At 28.3% G+C, this 20,210-nt stretch overlaps 5 long non-coding RNA genes across 5 annotated transcripts; all 5 read left to right on the forward strand.

Annotated features, from left to right (window-relative positions):
- The first annotated feature begins 1,824 nt into the window (after window positions 1–1,824).
- Window positions 1,825–5,499, forward strand: LOC125588591. The gene is made up of 2 exons (XR_007324694.1): window positions 1,825–4,657; window positions 5,434–5,499. It is a non-coding gene; the product is annotated as an uncharacterized LOC125588591 (long non-coding RNA).
- A 524-nt stretch (window positions 5,500–6,023) lies between these two features.
- On the forward strand, window positions 6,024–8,045 carry LOC111206759. Its single transcript, XR_002659021.2, has 2 exons — window positions 6,024–7,111; window positions 7,889–8,045. It is a non-coding gene; the product is annotated as an uncharacterized LOC111206759 (long non-coding RNA).
- A 1,336-nt stretch (window positions 8,046–9,381) lies between these two features.
- On the forward strand, window positions 9,382–10,741 carry LOC111206782. Its single transcript, XR_002659045.2, has 2 exons — window positions 9,382–9,846; window positions 10,623–10,741. It is a non-coding gene; the product is annotated as an uncharacterized LOC111206782 (long non-coding RNA).
- Window positions 10,742–13,878: 3,137 nt separating this feature from the next.
- On the forward strand, window positions 13,879–16,098 carry LOC111206746. Its single transcript, XR_002659010.2, has 2 exons — window positions 13,879–15,026; window positions 15,802–16,098. It is a non-coding gene; the product is annotated as an uncharacterized LOC111206746 (long non-coding RNA).
- A 2,881-nt stretch (window positions 16,099–18,979) lies between these two features.
- Window positions 18,980–20,198, forward strand: LOC111206786. Its single transcript, XR_002659056.2, has 2 exons — window positions 18,980–19,127; window positions 19,902–20,198. It is a non-coding gene; the product is annotated as an uncharacterized LOC111206786 (long non-coding RNA).
- Window positions 20,199–20,210: the final 12 nt, after the last annotated feature.

Below are 20,210 nucleotides of genomic sequence, written 5' to 3' on the forward strand. Positions count from 1 at the left end.
AATTAAATTGATAACACGAGGCTTAAAACTAAGAAACATGAAGTAAGGTGTTCCTTTCATAATAACTCTTATATATTGGACCTAAAGCCAATTTAGAAATACTATTGTCACGCGAAATATCCCAACGTGTAATTGAGGATATTCAATTTTTTTTTTGTCTATCGTATTATTAAGCTTTTTAGAAAAAAAAAATTTAAACAATGATAACTATCAAAACAAATATAGAAAAGGAATACACCAATAGAGATCCAATGTAAACTAACGCACATCTATATTGCGTGTGTACGATGATATGTCATGAATTTTAACCATTTTTAACCATAATTTATATATATTTGTAGAGTCTTTTATTTCTGGAGTCTTTTCAGAGCTTTTACAACTTTAGGTACTCATTTGAGAAAAATAGTGATTTTAGAGCATTTTGGAACTTTTTTAAGAGTTATGCTGAAATCACTAGCTAAGGCAGATCAATTATTGAAAATAATCGATCGACAGATCACTTCCACCATCGATCGACATAGAGCTATTGATGTCGATCGAGCGAGAATCAGCATTTAAGAAAATTACGAGTTTTATCCAAAACTCCAAGTTATTGCACCATCAGTTCCTCGCCACATGTTAGACTATTTATTAGGGTTTTGTATCATTTTAGAGGCAGACCTTATTGAGACTTCTTCCACCATTATCACATACTTGAAGAGGAGGCAAACGTGATAGGTTGGAAAGTTTAGGAGAGGAGAGAGAGATATGAACTTCATAACATAAAAGATTTTAAACTCCCTTGTTTCTTTACTTTGTCTTGTTACTTTTCATACTCATTTCATTTTAAGTATTATTCATACTATTATGACCATGTTTCTTATGAATATGTCTGAGTTTTCTTATTGTTGGATTAGGGTTCTTCAAAGGGTGATCTATGTATTGATAATATGAATTGTTGTTAGGATATTTTAATAGTTTTTCATCTAGTTGTTCTTAATGCTAACTCTATGATTGATCACCCTAAACTTAGATCTTAGGTTTAACTAGCGCAAGCGGAAGCTTGGTTAATTGCCTAAAACTAAACTAGTATGATCTAATTTACCAGATGAACACAGAAGTTGGTCTAGAAAATTAGAGAACCTATTCAAACATGTTCGCAAAGCGTGCTAGAAGGAACATCGATCGACAACTTCATAGTAGCATCGATCGACGGGCTGAAAGGTGTATCGATCGACATCATATAAAATCGTTGATCGACACTTTCTCAAGATCTACAAGTGACAGCTGAGATCTTAGATCCAGACATTAGATAATCTAAAAAAACAGAAGTTGATAGATTATACTTAAGTTTGAGTTCGAGAACATATAATTTATAATTCCTAAACAACTTAATTAAGTTTGCATACTTGTCACACCTGAGAATGATCCCAAGTCTAACCCTTTCCAAACCAGTTTACAACCTAAAACCATTCAATCGAACAATCACTTTGTTTAAAATTGATTTACTGCTTTAATCATAATTGTCTAGCTTTACTTCGAAAACTACAAATCTATTGTGTAATCTTAGAGTCCCTGTGAATGGTTCCCTAAGTATTACAACCAAGCCTCTTATTTAAGAGAGTACAAATCACTCATTAGGGTAATTTGAGTGATATCATATGACTAAAGATTTTTCATATAAAAGCTTCATATTTGCTTCTGGAATAGTTGAATCTCAAGGGAGATAATCTTCGTATTAATCCAAACCACGCTTCAAACTGAATTGGGAACGATTGCCACTCTCTTTTAAATACTCCAGAAGGTGTCACCGAGACAGGACAACTCTTTATATTGCTCTATTGAAAATAATAAAGTCAAAGAGATTACCATTCCATAGACTTTCATGCTGCCTTTCGAAGTAACCATAGTTTGCAGCAAGAACTCCATCAACATCAAATGAAGAACCATCAACGATTGAAGCCGGTAAGATCAGTCGCCACCATCCGCTGTAGATCTGTCAATTACCTTTTCTAAATGGTTCAATTGAACCAAGTTTTTGTCTTACCAAATCCATTGGAAGAAACATACAAAAGAACAATAAAAAACTATGCCATATTTAAAATAAATTTGCAATCAAACAAACCAAGTGTAAAATTCATAAATTTCCAGAAGTCTAGAAAATAGGGTCAAAAAGTTTTGCGTTAAAATTGAAAGGATCATCCCTGAAGTATTTAAGAGTTTTTTATACTTTAGTCCATTTATAATTTTTTTAATGTATGGGTTTATATGTGACGAAGAACTGCAATGATAAAATAATATTAAAATAGTTTCATTTTTTATCATATGTTTATGAACATTTTTTCCTGCACATACACATGATTTAACCAACATTTTCATAATATGGATGAACTATAGTTCTTATGTAAATTTATGTGATATTTTTAATTTGATTTATATATTTTATAGGTAATATGTTATGTTTTTTCAATACATACTGTAGTTGTTCTTAAAACATCAAAATTTTATGTGTAATGTTTATTAATGTGCACATAATTCTTAAAACCATATTTTTCACAAAATAAAAAATAATGTTTGACCAAACCAAATACTCATTTTTTAATTTACCGGCAAAATCCATTTATCTATTTCTTTACTTGTAAAGCTTAAAACAAAATTTTATCAAACAGTTTTTGTTGATAAATAAGTTTTATATTTCAGAAAATCTATATATATTTTTATATCCAACAGGAATGATGGCAGAAGTGCATAAAAAGAATTGTCCTCATAAAATTCCAATAAAAGGAAGCTATTGTATTCCAACTGAATGTTTGGCTATGTGTAAGAAACAACATGGAACTCTTGGAAGTTGTGCGGAAAAAGGAATTTGTAGGTGCGTTTATAAGTAAGGGTTCTCACTAAGTGTTATGACTCTAATAATGTCCAACCAAAGTTTTATATTATTTATTTTAACAATAAGTCTAAATGTTTGTCTCTGATTTGTGGATCTATTTATAATAAATAATAATTTGAATGTTAAATAAATACAAATGTGTAAAACCAGAGTGGACTATTAATAAAATATATGATAACATTATTGTTAGATGTAACCAGTATTATTTATAAAATCAAAAGCTTAAGACAAGTTAAAAAGATAGAGATGAAATCACAACCAATATTTAAATGTGAGATAATCAACTAACATGTAATTTTGTACACATTGTAAAAAAAAAAGCAAGTTTTGATTCTCAAACAAGAAAGTGTTAGAAAGAGCAACGGATCATGCAAGGGCAGTCTAGGTTTTAATTGGCTTGACAGATGGGTTGCAGACATGCCATGGGAAAGTCCTACAAACTTATCAGACAGCGCAAAGAAAATTGATAGAATTGTTTCTGAACATGACAAAGCTCTGGTCATGAAGAAAAATTTCACAACCAGAGTTTTTGGTAGACCTCCTCCAATGTCATCATCAGCTACGAGTTATGAGACTTCATCCACATCTCAGTCTCCATTTCCATTCTCATGAAGTTTCCTTTAGGGAAGAGGTTATTACAGAAAGCCAAGTTACATGAACCTAACACAATCTATCAAAGCTAAGAAGAGACGATCAACCAGTATTCTTCATCTTATTGTTCCAAAATCACTGTTTGAAAAGAAACAGTCCATGTCTTACAACGAAGATGTGAATGTAAAGTGTTGTGCATGTTCGGATCCATCTTGCACCCAGTGGAGTGATCTATATCCACATGCTCAAGTAACAAGGAGAAATATGTGGGCAAAGAAGCTAAAGTACACATCGTTTCATTAAATCATTAAAGCATTTCAACACCTTGAGGGTTCTAAAACACACACAAAATACTAATTTATTGATATATAAGCAACTTCTATGTATGTTCTTTTACATATGAGTTAGTATGAATACTGCTGTAATGTTGTTGTTTGACCACTTTTATTATTTAATAGTTAACTTCTAATGCTTCTAAGATAATATGTTCTTCCCAACTCTTGTCAATATGAAACCAAAGGCAAAGTTTCATCTTTAGACATGAAAGACCTATTAAATGACCAAATAACATAGTTTAGACGAAAGCTTCCTAATAAAATTTATTCTCACTGTCTAAATCTAAAACTGAATTCAATTCATCTATATGATTATTATATAGTTTTAATTTTTCGTTATTTTATTGAATGAGTAAAAAAATTAATTAAAAACTTACTAATTTTTTAATATAATCTAATAAATTATGTTACGTGTGGGACATCCACCTAATAAACTATTAAATTAAATAGTAATGTTTGAAAAGTATTTTATTGACATTGTTTTAAATAAATTCATAATTCTAAAAATAGCAATAACTTTTTGAGAACATCAGATTTATGAACACGCATAGGACAAAAACCTTTTTATTTACTTGAAGGAAAATGAACGACTCTAAAGCTTCCACATGTTATATGAGCAAAACATGGATTTTTCTAAATTAGATTCGTTTAAATCGGAACATATTAATGTGAGTTTCTTAAATTAGATTTTAAATATGTATATATACGTAAGAATACTTCTTATGTTTAAAAAAAATAGAACACTTCATCTCTTTCCTAAACTTTTAAGCCAATATCAATCCATTTCTATAATCCAAGATGAAGAAATCCCTTCAACTCTAGTTTACGTTCTTAATTATCTCCATCATTCTCTCACAAGGTTTGTATTTACATCTTAATATATTGCATATAGTAATTCTATAATAAATTGATTATACTAAAATTTGACTTTTAAAATATTGTAAACCCCCATATAATAAATTTTATTTACTATATAAAACATAGCATTAAATTATCTCTTTGTGTAAAATTCATAAATTTGCAGAAGGCAAGAAAATATAGAAAGTATGGTCAGAAATGTTTGCGTTAAAATTCAAAGGATCAACCCTAAAGTATTTAACTGTTTTTTATACTTTATGCCATTTATAATTATTTTAATGTATGGATTTATATATAATGAAGAACTATTATGATAAAATAATATTAAATAATTTCAATTTTATCATCTATTTATGAACATTTTGTCCTGCACATACAAATGATTTAACCAACATTTTTCATAATATGGATGAACTATAGTTCTTACGTAAATTTATTTGATATTTTTAATTAAATTTATATATTTTTATAGGTAATATGTTATGCTTTTCCAATACATACAGTAGTTGTTCTTAAAATATCAAAATTTTATGAGTATTGTTTATTAATATGCACACAATTCTAAAAACTATATTTTTCACAAAATAAAAAATAATGTGTGACCAAACGATATGCTCATTTTTTTTATTTACTGGCAAAATATATTTCTTTTGTTTTACTTATAACGTTTAAAACGAAATGTTATTAAACATTTTTTGCTGATAAATAAATTTTCTATTTCATAAAATCTATATATATTTTCTAACAATTAAAATTTAAAATTTTAATATCTTACAGGAATGATGACAGATGCGCAGAAAAAGAATTGTCCTCATAAAATTCCAATAAAAGGAAGCTATTGTGCTCCAACTATATGTTTGGATAAGTGTAAGAAGCAACATGAAACTGTTGGTAGTTGTGCGGAAGAAAAATGATTTTGTAACTGTGCTTGTAAGTAAGGGTTCTCACTAAGTGTTACGAATCTAGTAAGGTCCAACCAAAGTTTTAAATTATTTCTTTTAACAATAAGTGTAAATGTTTGTTTTTGATTTATGTATCTATTTATAATAAATAATAATATGAATGTTAAATAAATACAAATGTGTAAAACAAGAGTGGACTATTAATAAAATATATGATCACATTATGTTACGTATGGGAAAGTTCTGGTCATGACAAAGCTCTAGTCACGAAGAAAAATTTCACAACTAGAGTTTTTGGTAGACCTCCTCCAATGTCATCATCAGCTACGAGTTCTGAGACATCATCCACATCTCAGTCTCCATTTCCATTCTCATGAAGTTTCCTTTAGGGAAGAGGTTATTACAGAAAGCCAAGTTACATGAACCTAACACAATCTATCAAAGGTAAGAAGAGACGATCAACCAGTATTCTTCATCTTCTTGTTCCAAAATCACTGTTTGAAAAGAAACAGTCAATGTCTTACAACGAAGATGTGAATGTAAAGTGTTGTGCATGTTTGGATCCATCTTGCACTCAGTGGAGTGATCTATATCCACGTGCTCAAGTAACAAGGAGAAATATGTGGGCAAAGAAGCTAAAGTACACATCGTTTCATTAAATCATTAAAGCATTTTAACACCTTGAGGGTTCTAAAACACACACAAAATACTGATTTATAGATATATAAGCAACTTCTATGTAAGTTCTTTTACATACGAGTTAGTTTGAAGACTGCTGCAATGTTGTTGTTTGACCACTTTTATTATTTATTAGTTTACTTCTGATGCTTCTAAGATAATATGTTCTTCCCAACTCTTGTCAATATGAAACCAAGAGCAAAGTTTCATCTTTAGACATGAAAGGCCTATTAAATGACCAAATAACATAGTTTAGACGAAAGCTTCCTAATAAAATTGATTCTCACTATCTAAATCTAAAACTGAATTCAATTCATCTATCTGATTATTATATAGTTTTCATTTTTTGTTATTTTATTGAATCGAGTAAAAAAACATAATTATAAACTTACTAATTTTTTAATATAATCTTACAAATTATGTTACGTGTGGGACATCCACCTAATAAACTATTAATTTATATAGTAATGTTTGAAAAGTATTTTATTGACATTGTTTTTAATAAATTCATAATTCTAAAAATAGCAATAACTTTTTGAGAACATCAGATTTATGTACACGCATGGGACACATACCTTTTTCTTTACTTAAAGTAAAATGAACGAGTCTAAAGTTTCCACATGTTATATGAGAAAAACATGGATTTTTCTAAATTAGATTCGTTTAAATCGGAACATATTAATGTGAGTTTCTTAAATTAGATTTTTAATATGTATATATACGTAAGAATACTTCTTATGTTTTAAAAAAAATAGAATACTTCATCTCTTTCCTAAATTTTTAAGCCAATATTAATCCATTTCTATAATCCAAGATGAAGAAATCCCTTCAACTCTCGTTTACGTTCTTAATTATCTCCATCATTCTCTCACAAGGTTTGTATTTACATCTTAAAATATTGCATATAGTAATTCCATAATAAATTGATTATACTAAAATTTGACTTTTAAAATATTGTAAACCCTCATATAATAAATTTTATTTACTATATAAAACATAGCATTAAATTATCTCTTTGTGTAAAATTCATAAATTTCCAGAAGGCTAGAAAATATAGAGAGTATGGTCAGAAATGTTTGCGTTAAAATTGAAAGGATCAACCATGAAGTATTTAACTGTTTTTTATACTTTATGCCATTTATAATTTTTTTAATGTATGGATTTATATATGATGAAGAACTATTATGATAAAATAATATTAAATAATTTCATTTTTATCATTTATTTATGAACATTTTGTCCTGCACATACAAATGATTTAACCAACATTTTTCATAATATGGATAAACTATAGTTCTTACGTAAATGTATTTGATACTTTTAATTAAATTTATATATTTTTATAGGTAATATGTTATGCTTTTCTAATACATACAGTAGTTGTTCATAAAATATCAAAATTTTATACGTAATGTTTATTAATATGCACACAATTCTTAAAACCATATTTTTCACAAAATAAAAAATAATGTGTGACCAAACGATATGCTCATTTATTTAATTTACAGGCAAAATATTTTTCTTTTTTTTTGGCTTATAACGTTTAAAACGAAATGTTATTAAACATTTTTTGCTGACAAATAAATTTTCTATTTCATAAAATCTATATATATTTTCTAACAATTAAACTTTAAAATTTTAATATCTTACAGGAATGATGGCAGATGCGCAGAAAAAGAATTGTCCTCATAAAATTCCAATAAAAGGAAGCTATTGTGCTCCAACTATATGTTTGGATAAGTGTAAGAAGCAACATGGAACTGTTGGTAGTTGTGCGGAAGAAAAAGGATTTTGTAACTGCGCTTGTAAGTAAGGGTTCTCACTAAGTCTTATGAATCTAGTAATGTCCAACCAAAGTTTTATATTATTTCTTTTAACAATAAGTCTAAATGTTTGTTTTTGATTTCTTGATCTATTAATAATAAATAATAATATGAATGTTAAATAAATACAAATGTGTAAAACAAGAGTGGACTATTAATAAAATATATGATCACATTATTGTTAGAAGTAACCAATATTACGTGTAAAATCAAAGGCTTAAGAAGAGTTAAAAAGATAGAGATGAAATCACAACCAATATTTAAATGTGAGATAATCAACTAACATGTAATTTTGTACACATTGTAAAAAAAAAAGAAGCAAGATTTGATTATCAAACAAAAAAGTGTTAGAAAGAGCAACAGATCATGCAAGGGCAGTCTAGGTTTGAATTGGCTTGACAGATGGGATGCAGACATGCCATAGGAAAGTCCTACAAACTCATCAGACAATGCAAAGAAAATTGATAGCATTGTTTCTGAACATGACAAAGCTCTGGTCATGAAGAAAAATTTCAGAACCAGAGTTTTTGGTAGACCTCCTCCAATGTCATCATCAGCTATGAGTTTTGAGACTTCATCCACATCTCAGTCTCCATTTCCATTCTCATGAAGTTTCCTTTAGAGAAGAGGTTATTACAGAAAGCCAAGTTACATGAACATAACACAATCTATCAAAGGTAAGAAGAGACGATCAACCAGTATTCTTCATCTTCTTGTTCCAAAATCACTGTTTGAAAAGAAACAGTCAATGTCTTACAACAAAGATGTGAATGTAAAGTGTTGTGCATGTTCGGATCCATCTTGCATCCAGTGGAGTGATATATATCCACATGCTCAAGTAACAAGGAGAAATATGTGGGCAAAGAAGCAAAAGTAAACATTGTTTCAATAAATCATTAAAGCATTTCAACACCTTGAGGGTTCTAAAACACACACAAAATACTGATTTATAGATATATAAGCAACTTCTACGTATGTTCTTTTACATACGAGTTAGTATGAAAACTGCTGCAATGTTGTTGTTTGACCACATTTATTAGTTAATAGTTAACTTCTGATGCTTTTAAGATAATATGTTCTTCCCAACTCTTGTCAATATGAAACCAAGAGCAAAGTTTCATCTTTAGACATGAAAGACCTATTAAATGACCAAATAACATAGTTTAGACGAAAGCTTCCTAATAAAATTTATTCTCATTATCTAAATCTAAAACTGAATTCAATTCATCTATCTAATTATTATATAGTTTTCATTTTTTTGTTATTTTATTGAATTAAGTAAAAAAATTAATTATAAACGTACTAATTTTTTAATATAATCTTATAAATTATGTTACATGTAGGACATCCACCTAATAAACTATTAATTTAAATAGTAATGTTTGAAAAGTATTTTATTGACATTATTTTAAATAAATTCATAATTCTAAAAATAGCAATAACTTTTTGAGAACATCAGATTTATGTACACACATAGGACACATACCTTTTTGTTTACTTAAAGGAAAATGAACGAGTCTAAAGCTTCCACATGTTATATGAGCAAAACATGGATTTTTCTAAATTAGATTCGTTTAAATCGGAACATATTAATGTGAGTTTCTTAAATTAGATTTTTAATATGTATATATACGTAAGAATACTTCTTATGTTTTAAAAAAAAATAGAATACTTCATCTCTTTCCTAAATTTTTAAGCCAATATCAATCCATTTCTATAATTCAAGATGAAGAAATCCCTTAAACTCTCGTTTACGTTCTTAATTATCTCCATCATTCTCTCACAAGGTTTGTATTTACATCTTAATATATTGCATATAGTAATTCCATAATAAATTGATTATACTAAAATTTGACTTTTAAAATATTGTAAACCCTCATATAATAAATTATATTTACTATATAAAACATAGCATTAAATTATCTCTTTGTGTAAAATTCATAAATTTGCAGAAGGCTAGAAAATATAGAGAGTATGGTCAGAAATGTTTGCATTAAAATTGAAAGGATCAACCATGAAGTATTTAACTGTTTTTTATACTTTATGCCATTTATAATTTTTCAAATGTATGAGTTTATATATGATGAAGAACTATTATGATAAAATAATATTAAAAAATTTCATTTTTATCATCTATTTATGAACATTTTGTCCTGTACATACAAATGATTTGACCAACATTTTTCATAATATGGATGAACTATAGTTCTTACGTAAATTTATTTGATATTTTTAATTAAATTTATATATTTTTATAGGTAATATGTTATGCTTTTCCAATACATACAGTAGTTGTTTTTAAAATATCAAAATTTTATACGTAATGTTTATTAATATGCACACAATTCTTAAAACCATATTTTTCACAAAATAAAAAATAATGGGTGACAAAACGATATGCTCATTTTTTTTATTTACTGCCAAAATATATTTCTTTTTTTTACTTATAACGTTTAAAATGAAATGTTATTAAACATTTTTTTGCTGATAAATAAATTTTCTATTTCATAAAATCTATATATATTTTCTAACAATTAAAATTTAAAATTTTAATATCTTACAGGAATGATGGCAGAAGCGCAGAAAAAGAATTGTCCTCATAAAATTCCAATAAAAGGAAGCTATTGTGCTCCAACTATATGTTTGGATAAGTGTAAGAAGCAAGATGGAACTGTTGGTAGTTGTGCGGAAGAAAAAGGATTTTGTAACTGCGCTTGTAAATAAGGGTTCTCACTAAGTGTTATGAATCTAGTAATGTCCAACCAAAATTTTATATTATTTCTTTTAACAATAAGTCTAAATGTTTGTTTTTGATTTGTGGATCTATTTATAATAAATAATAATATGAATGTTAAATAAATACAAATGTGTAAAACAAGAGTGGACTATTAATAAAATATATGATCACATTATTGTTAGGAGTAACCAATATTACGTGTAAAATCAAAAGCTTAAGAAGAGTTAAAAAGATAGAGATGAAATCACAACCAATATTTAAATGTGAGATAATCAACTAACACGTAATTTTGTACACAATTTTTAAAAAAAGCAAGAGTTGATTATCAAACAAAAAAGTGTTAGAAAGAGCAACAGATCATGCAAGGGCAGTCTAGGTTTGAATTGACTTGACAGATGGGATGCAGACATGCCATAGGAAAGTCCTACAAACTCATCAGACAACGCAAAGAAAATTGATAGCATTGTTTCTGAACATGACAAAGCTCTGGTCATGAAAAAAATTTCAGAACCAGAGTTTTTGGTAGACCTCCTCCAATGTCATCATCAGCTACGAGTTTTGAGACTTCATCCACATCTCAGTCTCTATTTCCATTCTCATGAAGTTTCCTTTAGAGAAGAGGTTATTACAGAAAGCCAAGTTACATGAACCTAACACAATCTATCAAAGGTAAGAAGAGACGATCAACCAGTATTCTTCATCTTCTTGTTCGAAAATCACTGTTTGAGAAGAAACAGTCAATGTCTTACATCGAAGATAAGAATGTAAAGTGTTGTGCCTGTTCGGATCCATCTTGCACCCAGTGGAGTGATCTATATCCACATGCTCAAGTAACAAGGAGAAATATGTGGGCAAAGAAGCTAAAGTAAACATTGTTTCATTAAATCATTAAAGCATTTCAACACCTTGATGGTTCTAAAACACACACAAAATACTGATTTATTGATATATAAGCAACTTCTATGTATGTTCTTTTACATACGAGTTAGTATGAAAACTGCTGCAATGTTGTTGTTTGACCACTTTTATTATTTAATAGTTAACTTCTGATGATTCTAAGATAATATGTTCTTCCCAACTCTTGTCAATATGAAACCAAGAGCAAAGTTTCATCTTTAGACATGAAAGACCTATAAAATGACCAAATAACATAGTTTAGACGAAAGCTTCCTAATAAAATTTATTCTCACTATCTAAATCTAAAACTGAATTCAATTCATCTATCTGATTATTATATAGTTTTCATTTTTCGTTATTTTATTGAATTGAGTAAAAAAATTTAATTATAAACTTACTAATTTTTTATTATAATCTTATAAATTATGTAACGTGTGGGACATCCACCTAATAAACTATTAATTTAAATAGTAATGTTTGAAAAGTATTTTATTGACATTGTTTTAAATAAATTCATAATTCTAAAAATAGCAATAACTTTTTGAAAACATCAGATTTATGTACACGCATAGGACACATACCTTTTTATTTACTTAAAGGTAAATGAACGAGTCTAAATCTTCCACATCTTATATGAGCAAAACATGGATTTTTCTAAATTAGATTAGTTTTTATTGGAACACATTAATGTGCGTTTCTTAAATTAGATTTTTAATATGTATATATACGCATGAATACTTCTTATATTTAAATAAAAAATAGAATACTTCATCTCTTTCCTAAATTTTAAGCCAATATCAATCCATTTCTATAATCCATGATGAAGAAATCCCTTCAACTCTCGTTTACGTTCTTAATTATCTCCATCATTCTCTCACAAGATTTGTATTTACATCTTAATATATTGCATATATTAATTCCATAATAAATTGATTATACTAAAATTTGACTTTAAAAATATTGTAAACCTCAATATAATAAATTTTATTAACTATATAAAACATAGCATTAAATTATCTCTTTGTGTAAAATTCATAAATTTGCAGAAGGCTAGAAAATATAGATAGTATGGTCAGAAATATTTTTGTTAAAATTGAAAGGATCAACCATGAAGTATTTAACTGTTTTTTATACTTTATGCCATTTATAATTTTTCTAATGTATGGGTTTATATATGATGAAGAACTATTATGATAAAATAATATTAAATAATTTCATTTTTATTATCTATTTATGAACATTCTGTCCTGCACATACAAATGATTTAACCAACATTTTTCATAATATGGATGAACTATAGTTCTTACGTAAATTTATTTGATATTTTTAATTAAATTTATATATTTTTATAGGTAATATGTTATGCTTTTCCAATACATACAGTAGTTGTTCTTAAAATATCAAAATTTTATACGTAATGTTTATTAATATGCAAACAATTCTTAAAACCATATTTTTCAAAATAAAAAATAATGTGTGACCAAACGATATGCTCATTTTTTTAATTTACTGGCAAAATATAATTCTTTTTTTTACTTATAACGTTTAAAACGAAATGTTATTAAACATTTTTTGCTGATAAATAAATTTTCTATTACATAAAATCTATATATATTTTCTAACAATTAAAATTTGAAATTTTAATATCTTACAGGAATGATGACAGATGCGCAGAAAAAGAATTGTCCTCATAAAATTCCAATAAAAGGAAGCTATTGTGCTCCAACTATATGTTTGGATAAGTGTAAGAAGCAACATGGAACTGTTGGTAGTTGTGCGGAAGAAAAAGGATTTTGTAACTGTGCTTGTAAGTAAGGGTTCTCACTAAGTGTTACGAATCTAGTAAGGTCCAACCAAAGTTTTATATTATTTCTTTTAACAATAAGTCTAAATGTTTGTTTTTGATTTATGGATCTATTTATAATAAATAATAATATGAATGTTAAATAAATACAAATGTGTAAAACAAGAGTGGACTATTAATAAAATATATGATCACATTATGTTACGTATGGGAAAGCTCTGGTCATGACAAAGCTCTGGTCATGAAGAAAAATTTCAGAACCAGAGTTTTTGGTAGACCTCCTCTAATGTCATCATCAGCTATGAGTTTTGAGACTTCATCCACATCTCAGTCTCCATTTCCATTATCATGAAGTTTCCTTTAGAGAAGAGGTTATTACAGAAAGTCAAGTTACATGAACATAACACAATCTATCAAAGGTAAGAAGAGACGATCAACCAGTATTCTTCATCTTCTTGTTCCAAAATCACTGTTTGAAACGAAACAGTCAATGTCTTACAACAAAGATGTGAATGTAAAGTGTTGTACATGTTCGGATCCATCTTGCATCCAGTGGAGTGATATATATCCACATGCTCAAGTAAATAGGAGAAATATGTGGGCAAAGAAGCTAAAGTAAACATTGTTTCATTAAATCATTAAAGCATTTCAACACCTTGAGGGTTCTAAAACACACACAAAATACTGATTTATAAATATATAAGCAACTTCTATGTATGTTCTTTTACATACGAGTTAGTATGAAAACAGCTGCAATGTTGTTGTTTGACCACATTTATTATTTAATAGTTAACTTCTGATGCTTTTAAGATAATATGTTCTTCCCAACTCTTGTCAATATGAAACCAAGAGCAAAGTTTCATCTTTAGACATGAAAGACCTATTAAATGACCAAATAACATAGTTTAGCCGAAAGCTTCCTAATAAAATTTATTATCACTATCTAAATCTAAAACTGAATTCAATTCATCTATCTGATTATTATATAGTTTTCATTTTTTCGTTATTTTATTGAATTAAGTAAAAAAATTAATTATAAACGTACTAATTTTTTAATATAATCTTATAAATTATGTTACGTGTAGGACATCCACCTAATAAACTATTAATTTAAATAGTAATGTTTGAAAAGTATTTTATTGACATTATTTTAAATAAATTCATAATTCTAAAAATAGCAATAACTTTTTGAGAACATCAGATTTATGTACACACATAGGACACATACCTTTTTGTTTACTTAAAGGAAAATGAACGAGTCTAAAGCTTCCACATGTTATATGAGCAAAACATGGATTTTTCTAAATTAGATTCGTTTAAATCGGAACATATTAATGTGAGTTTCTTAAATTAGATTTTTAATATGTATATATACGTAAGAATACTTCTTATGTTTAAAAAAAAAATAGAATACTTCATCTCTTTCCTAAATTTTTAAGCCAATATCAATCCATTTCTATAATTCAAGATAAAGAAATCCCTTAAACTCTCGTTTACGTTCTTAATTATCTCCATCATTCTCTCACAAGGTTTGTATTTACATCTTAATATATTGCATATAGTAATTCCATAATAAATTGATTATACTAAAATTTGACTTTTAAAATATTATAAACCCTCATATAATAAATTTTATTTACTATATAAAACATAGCATTAAATTATCTCTTTGTGTAAAATTCATAAATTTGCAGAAGGCTAGAAAATATAGAGAGTATGGTCAGAAATGTTTGCATTAAAATTGAAAGGATCAACCATGAAGTATTTAACTGTTTTTTATGCTTTATGCCATTTATAATTTTTTTAATGTATGCGTTTATATATGATGAAGAACTATTCTGATAAAATAATATTAAAAAAATTCATTTTTATCATCTATTTATGAACATTTTGTCCTGTACATACAAATGATTTGACCAACATTTTTCATAATATGGATGAACTATAGTTCTTACGTAAATTTATTTGATATTTTTAATTAAATTTATATATTTTTATAGGTAATATGTTATGCTTTTCCAATACATACAGTAGTTGTTCTTAAAATATCAAAATTTTATACGTAATGTTTATTAATATGCACACAATTCTTAAAACCATATTTTTCACAAAATAAAAAATAATGGGTGACCAAACGATATGCTCATTTTTTTTATTTCCTGCTAAAATATATTTTTTTTTTTTACTTATAACGTTTAAAATGAAATGTTATTAAACATTTTTTGCTGATAAATAAATTTTCTATTTCATAAAATCTATATATATTTTCTAACAATTAAAATTTAAAATTTTAATATCTTACAGGAATGATGGCAGAAGCGCAGAAAAAGAATTGTCCTCATAAAATTCCAATAAAAGGAAGCTATTGTGCTCCAACTATATGTTTGGATAAGTGTAAGAAGCAACATGGAACTGTTGGTAGTTGTGCGGAAGAAAAAGGATTTTGTAACTGCGCTTGTAAATAAGGGTTCTCACTAAGTGTTATGAATCTAGTAATGTCCAACCAAAGTTTTATATTATTTCTTTTAACAATAAGTCTAAATGTTTGTTTTTGATTTGTGGATCTATTTATAATAAATAATAATATGAATGTTAAATAAATACAAATGTGTAAAACAAGAGTGGACTATTAATAAAATATATGATCACATTATTGTTAGAAGTAACCAATATTACGTGTAAAATCAAAAGCTTAAGAAGAGTTAAAAAGATAGAGATGAAATCACAACCAATATTTAAATGTGAGATAATCAACTAACACGTAATTTTGTACACATTGTAAAAAAAAAGCAAGAGTTGATTATCAAACAAAAAAGTGTTAGAAAGAGCAACAGATCATGCAAGGGCAGTCTAGGTTTGAAATGGCTTGACAGATGGGATGCAGACATGCCATAGGAAAGTCCTACAAATTCATCAGACAACGCAAAGAAAATTGATAGCATTGTTTCTGAACATGACAAAGCTCTGGTCATGAAGAAAAATTTCAGAACCAGAGTTTTTGGTAGACCTCCTCCAATGTCATCATCAGCTACGAGTTTTGAGACTTCATCCACATCTCAGTCTCTATTTCCATTCTAATGAAGTTTCCTTTAGAGAAGAGGTTATTACAGAAAGCCAAGTTACATGAACCTAACACAATCTATCAAAGGTAAGAAGAGACGATCAACCAGTATTCTTCATCTTCTTGTTCGAAAATCACTGTTTGAAAAGAAACAGTCAATGTCTTACATCGAAGATGTGAATGTAAAGTGTTGTGCATGTTCGGATCCATCTTGCACCCAGTGGAGTGATCTATATCGACATGCTCAAGTAACAAGGAGAAATATGTGGGCAAAGAAGCTAAAGTAAACATTGTTTCATTAAATCATTAAAGCATTTCAACACCTTGAAGGTTCTAAAACACACACAAAATACTGATTTATTGATATATAAGCAACTCCTATGTATGTTCTTTTACATACGAGTTAGTATGAAAACTGCTGCAATGTTGTTGTTTGACCACTTTTATTGTTTAATAGTTAACTTCTGATGATTCTAAGATAATATGTTCTTCCCAACTCTTGTCAATATGAAACCAAGAGCAAAGTTTCATCTGTAGACATGAAAGACCTATAAAATGACCAAATAACATAGTTTAGACGAAAGCTTCCTAATAAAATTTATTCTCACTATCTAAATCTAAAACTGAATTCAATTCATCTATTTGATTATTATATAGTTTTCATTTTTCGTTATTTTATTGAATTGAGTAAAAAAATTTAATTATAAACTTACTAATTTTTTAGTATAATCTTATAAATTATGTAACGTGTGGGACATCCACCTAATAAACTATTAATTTAAATAGTAATGTTTGAAAAGTATTTTATTGGGAGCATTACAAATTTCTGGTGCTCGGTTTTTTGACTACCAAAGACCTGTCTCAATACAATCGAGGGGATGTGTGCTACTTTTCTATGGTCTGGATCACCGAATACACACACAAAGGCAAAGGTTGCGTGGGAGGATATTTGCCAACTAAAAGATGAGGGCGGTTTGGGTATTAGACGACTAACGGATACTTCAAGGGTCTTCGCTCTAAGTTTGATTTGGAGGTTACTCACAAACTCTGGTTCTTTGTGGGTGGCTTGGACGAAGGCTTACTTGTAAAAAACTCATAGTTTCTGGGATACCAATGGCAACCACGCAGGATCTTGGATTTGGCGAAAACTCCTGAAGCTCAGGGACCAAGCAGCACCTTTCATGAAATCGGAGATAGGAAATGGTAAGGGTACCCTATTCTGGTATGACAACTGGTTACCGGTGGGTAGACTTATTGACATTGCAGGTGCTTTAGGAACGCAAGTGTTAGGCATCTCCCGCTATGCAACCGTCTCAGACGCTGCCTCTGGGGGACAATGGAACATACGTCGGTGTCGAGGCTATCACCTACGGGCGATGATAGCCTGCATCAACTCTGTTCCAGCTCCAGCGGAGGATGCGGATGAGGATAGGACTCTATGGCGTCACGGAGATGGGGAATACAAAGAGAAATTTTCGAGCACCAAAACATGGGAGCAATTACGGGGTTCATACCCCAAATTACAATGGTGTAAAGTTGTTTGGTTCCGACAAAGCATCCCACGTTTTTCTTTCATCACTTGGTTGGCTTTTAAGGATAGGTTGGCGACAGGAGCGTGAACAAGAGCTTGGGGTATTGTTCAACCTTGCCTCCTATGTGGAGAACCGGACGAAACTCGCGACCATCTATTCTTCGCATGCCCTTTCTCCTTTACGGTTTGGCTCGACCTGGTGGGGTTCATACTGGGACCAAATGCAAATCCTGACTGGACAACAACTATCACCTCCATCACCTCTAATCGAAGGAAAGAGACGGATAGATGCTTGTTGAAGCTTGCCCTCCAGGCAAGCATTCATAGCATATGGCGTGAGCAGAACAGCAGGAGACACAACAACAATCCTACCAGCACTGGGCAGTTGGTTCACTACATCGACAAAACAATTAGAAACAGGTTATCTTCCCTCAGGCAAAGAAATCCTACCTTCTATGCCGAAACAATTCAGAGATGGTTCGAAAGGACATCTTGATCGCAATTTTTAGAAGCTTTCTTTATCCATATTATGTTTCATGTTTCATATGATGAATTGTGTTTCCTTTGAAAGCAAAAACTAAAGTTGCATGTAATTTTTCTTTTGTTGTCAATCAATTTAAAAATTCAACAAAAAAAAAAAGTATTTTATTGACATTGTTTTAAATAAATTCATAATTCTAAAAATAGCAATAACTTTTTGAAAACATCAGATTTATGTACACGTATAGGACACCTACCTTTTTATTTACTTAAAGGTAAATGAACGAGTCTAAATCTTCCACATGTTATATGAGCAAAACATGGATTTTTCTAAATTAGATTCGTTTTTATCGGAACATATTAATGTGCGTTTCTTAAATTAGATTTTTAATATGTATATATACGTATGAATACTTCTTATATTTAAATAAAAAATAGAATACTTCATCTCTTTCCTAAATTTTTAAGCCAATATCAATCCATTTCTATAATCCAAGATGAAGAAATCCCTTCAACTCTCGTTTACGTTCTTAATTATCTCCATCATTCTCTCACAAGGTTTGTATTTACATCTTAATATATTGCATATATTAATTCCATAATAAATTGATTATACTAAAATTTGACTTTTAAAATTTGTAAACCTCAATATAATAAATTTTATTAACTATATAAAACATAGCATTAAATTATCTCTTTGTGTAAAATTCATAAATTTGCAGAAGGCTAGAAAATATAGATAGTATGGTCAGAAATGTTTTTGTTAAAATTGAAAGGATCAACCATGAAGTATTTAACTGTTTTTTATACTTTATGCCATTTATAATTTTTTTTAATGTATGGGTTTATATATGATGAAGAACTATTATGATAAAATAATATTAAATAATTTCATTTTTATCATCTATTTATGAACATTTTGTCCTGCACATACAAACGATTTAACCAACATTTTTCATAATATGGATGAACTATAGTTCTTACGTAAATTTATTTGATATTTTTAATTAAATTTATATATTTTTGTAGGTAATATGTTATGCATTTCCAATACATACAGTAGTTGTTCTTAAAATATCAAAATTTTATACGTAATGTTTATTAATATGCACACAATTCTTAAAACCATATTTTCACAAAATAAAAAATAATGTGTTACCAAACGATATGCTCATTTTTTTAATTTACTGGCAAAATATATTTCTTTTTTTTACTTATAACGTTTAAAACGAAATGTTATTAAATATTTTTTGCTGATAAATAAATTTTCTATTTCATAAAATCTATATATATTTTCTAACAATTAAAATTTGAAATTTTAATATCTTACAGGAATGATGGCAGATGCGCAGAAAAAGAATTGTCCTCATAAAATTCCAATAAAAGGAAGCTATTGTGCTCCAACTATATGTTTGGATAAGTGTAAGAAGCAACATGGAACTGTTGGTAGTTGTGCGGAAGAAAAAGGATTTTGTAACTGCGCTTGTAAATAAGGGTTCTCACTAAGTGTTATGAATCTAGTAATGTCCAACCAAAGTTTTATATTATTTCTTTTAACAATAAGTCTAAATGTTTGTTTTTGATTTGTGGATCTATTTATAATAAATAATAATATGAATGTTAAATAAATACAAATGTGTA

This window comes from Brassica napus, chromosome C6 (genome assembly GCF_020379485.1).
Source record: "Brassica napus cultivar Da-Ae chromosome C6, Da-Ae, whole genome shotgun sequence".
Classification (NCBI taxonomy): Eukaryota; Viridiplantae; Streptophyta; class Magnoliopsida; order Brassicales; family Brassicaceae; genus Brassica; species Brassica napus.